Raw genomic sequence first — 3,912 nt, forward strand, 5'->3', positions numbered from 1 at the left:
CAAAGATCTGGTTTGCCCGTGCCCCATCTAGTGTCTTCCTGCTGGGAATATCTCCTGGCAGCAGTAGGGGGTGAGGCAGTTCAGCACAGTCACAAGAGCGGTGCCCAGAGCAGCCACTTTAAATTCAAGATATTTCAGGTTGTCTATGTCATGCTGACAGGGGCCACAATTTGCCACAGCACACACATGGGGATAGACCAGGATTTGCTCTGAAGGGCTCTCGCAGAGGTGCTGGCATGGCCGGGGAGGCAGCTCCTCTCCCACAGCCCCTGCCTCCTCCCCAGCCAAGGCCAGTGCCAAGGACAAGGGAGCGGCATCCCCTGGGGCCATGACATTCCCTCTCCTGCAGCTGCTGGCACCGCAGGAGAGTTTGCAAAGACTGATCGTCTCCTCAGCGTGCGTGGGAGGGAAGCGCGGCAGCGGGTAGATGAGAGGTCACGGCCGGGACATGGCGCTGCAGGTAGGGAACCATCCCGTGCCCTCCCACTCCTTCCCGTCTCACGTCATGCCCTGGCAAGGGCCAGCTCAAGGAGCAGGTCCCCATCTCCTCTCTGGAGACAAACCCAGTCTAACCGGAAACATTTCCACACAGCCACCGGCCGAGGCCTACCTCCGCTCATCGGTGGCTGGGAGCAGGGTTGCGTAACAGCAAAGATGGGCGTGAAAAGCCCCTCGTGACACACACCCGCACCTGCCCGTGCCCACAGCAAACCCTCCCACAGCCCCGGTGCACAAGGCAGGGCGCATGTCCTCTTCCTAGGTGCTGCTGGACACGGCAGGATGAGCATCCGTCCCTCCTCGCAAGACACCAAGCCAGATGGAGATGGCGAGGCTGAGGGGGGCAGATATCACATGCTGGTCCTCTCCTCCCAGCTGAAGGATGCTCTGTCTTTCTAAAGGGAATCACACAGGCTTAAATCTCAAAGATGAAACATTAACCATGTTGAACACAGAGGAAAAAAGAGCACTTTGCAAATTCTCAGAACGTGTGTAACATAGTCCTTGAATGCTTGATTAATATTTCTCCAAACTTGCTGCAAGCTTAAACACTAAAACCGCACCCACTACCTGATGTAGAAAAGGAATGAATGAAGATGCTGTGTGCTGAGTATCTGCCAAAGAGTACCTGCAGTACCACCTGTGTGTGTACTACTTTATCTCACAATATATGTGATTCAGCATATTTGACCTCAGACAAGATGTCCTCATGCATATCATGCACAAGCTTGCAGAAAGAACAAAAAACACTGCGGAAAGAAGAGACAAGGCAGCAGCATGAATGCGGCAAGCCCTGATGACAAGCTGTTTCTTCCTCCTCTTGAGGATGCCTCACTCCCTTGGTACTTTTCCTTCTCAAAAACATCTCTAAGTCCTATCTAACTCTACAGTAAAATATGTCCCGTCCCCCCCCCCCCCCCCTTTAGATCACTAAACCATGGAAGTGAGCTGGCTGGTAATCACTGCAGACTTTCTCTAATTAGTACAAACTTGTCAGGGATTGCAGGCGGGGACATGCCTGACATGAGCAGGGGAAATTACCCAACACTGGGCTGAGCTGGGGGCAGAAGGGGAGCAGAATGAGGCATTTGGAGAGCACCAGGACAGACAGACATAGACAGACAGCCGAGCAGGACCACCCCTGCCTGCAGTATGCCTGCACAAGCCCAGCGCTGCGGAAGGGAGCGATGGGAACTTTGTGCGCACCCAGGGTCACTGGTCCTGCCTGGGCAGCAAGGGGATGGCAGCAAAACCTGGTGCTCCCCATGCCTAGCAGCACAGCTGGGCTGCAGGAGGTCCGCAGTTGTGCCGTTGGTTTGGGCTGCTCCTGCTGAGCCGCCTTCTGGCAAATAAAAGGCACGCCGCATGCCATGTGCACTTGAACTCTCGAGAGTCTCCTTCCTTTCTAGTGATTTTTGTGAACACAGAGCCCGGTTTAACATGCCAGGGGCAGGGCGTGAACTTGCCCCCATCTCATCCCAAGGGCTCTGGCAGCTCATCCCCTTCCAGCCCGGGGTCCGCAGGTCGCATGCCACTGCATGGACTCTCAGGCCAATACAAACTGGTGCGAGCTGCCTGAGCTCAGAACTGGCTCTATTCAAATTCCTTGGAAAATAAATTTAAAACAACCACAAAAAAATCAACTCCAGAGGGTCTGCTGGCTTGGAGGTGGGGATAGCAGTGGCTGCCTGCTTTTACATCACATAACATGAAGATACATTAAGTAGTTGGAGGTACTCACAATGAAGAGAAAATGAACTCTGATGCTCATCTTCACAATACAAATATTCATTTTGTAATACTGTGTCCTAGAATTAACATCTGGGATTCTAGCAAACAAAAAATCACATCTCCCCACAGCACTTCCACAGAAATATGAGTTTTCTTTCTGCTGCTACTCTTAGGAGCACATTCCTGCCCTTTTTAAAAAAAAAAAAAATATGACAAATGGAGCCACACGTGCCCTCAAATCAGTTCCAGATGCTGGAAAAAAAAACAGAGGATAGTACTTGTGCTCGTGATTTTACAGCCTAAATGAACACAAACAATGAAGAAGGAAGAATACCTAGAGAAGGAAACAAAGTCAGAGACCTGTCTAAGGTCACAAACGGTTTATGGGGCTTAGCATAGATTAGAGTACACATCCTTTGGTGTTTTAGCAGCTCTCATCCCACCGCCCTAAACCAAACCGTGTTTCAATAATTCCTGCTTTACCTTCACACTTTCCCTGACTTGTAACACTGTGCCCCAGTAAGGATCCCAGCCCTGGCCATCCCCACAAAGAGACACCTTCTGCTCACAACGTGGCTTTTAGCTTCCTAGCATATACCCAGCTGCACAGGACTATTGCAATAGGCAGATTTCTAACAGTGCTATCAAAGTGCAAGTGATAACAGCCGGATGAATTTTGATTGATTATTCGTCCTCCCCAAGTGATTTGGGGTGGGGGGTTGGGAGTGGCAGACATTAGGATATGAACAAAAGTTTTTCCTGGTTACGTATAATTTTGTAATAACAAAAATGTCTATTTTTTTTCTAATGTGGGAGGTGGGGGGAACCAAAACTTGTTGCTCTCTCACTAAAAAAAAAAATACATTTCCACACGGAGGGAAAAAAAGAAGAAGTCTCTATGCATCAGCATGTGCGTGTGTATAAATCAAAGTTTCATTTTTGATGAGACCACGTTTTCACAGGAAAAACCTTCCAGTTTCAAAAACCTGGATCATTCCAAATGGCCTCATCTCCATCAAAGGCTGCTACCAAGCCCCTCCTGAGGCCAGTGCATGGATGGGGACAGCGCGGCACGGGACGAGCATGCAGGCAGCCCTCGTAGCGAACAGCCAGCAAGCACTGCGGCTGAGCTGGCCTCCCCAAATCGTACTGCCCTGCAGCTCCTGGGGTGCTGATAGGCAGCAGCCCTTTTTAATCTCAGATAGCAGCTATCAATGATGCAAAATGACCTCACATTTTCCCAAGTGCAATAAAGTCACAGCTTTTCCCTTTCCAAGTAATGATAACAGGCTCCTGGGAAAGTATGGCGATGACGAGTTCAGAGAGCAAGCCCCCGTCGGTCGGGGAGCCAAACACCTGACCGGGGCCTGAGCCCAGGCTGCTTGGTGCAAAAGGCACTCATCGTGCAGCCTGCAACCTGCCTCACGTTCTGCTATTACGTAGGAACAAAGTGACATCCCAGAGAAACAGACTCCTTCTGGGTGTCACTTGCAGCCTGCTCACCTTCCCTAAAAGCCTCTTCCCTTTCATCCCGAGGCCGTGCTGAAACTGCGGCACTGCGGCCGCTCGCCCTCGCGCTCCCCCTTTGCTTCTCACTTTCACTCCCATTGGTTTCACGTTCCCTTTGCCACGCGGAAAAGCTTTCAAGCTCATCCAGCCCAGCAGCAGAGTTTATCCTGGTTC

This window comes from Anser cygnoides, chromosome 20, assembly GCF_040182565.1.
Source record: "Anser cygnoides isolate HZ-2024a breed goose chromosome 20, Taihu_goose_T2T_genome, whole genome shotgun sequence".
In the NCBI taxonomy this organism is placed as follows: domain Eukaryota; kingdom Metazoa; phylum Chordata; class Aves; order Anseriformes; family Anatidae; genus Anser; species Anser cygnoides.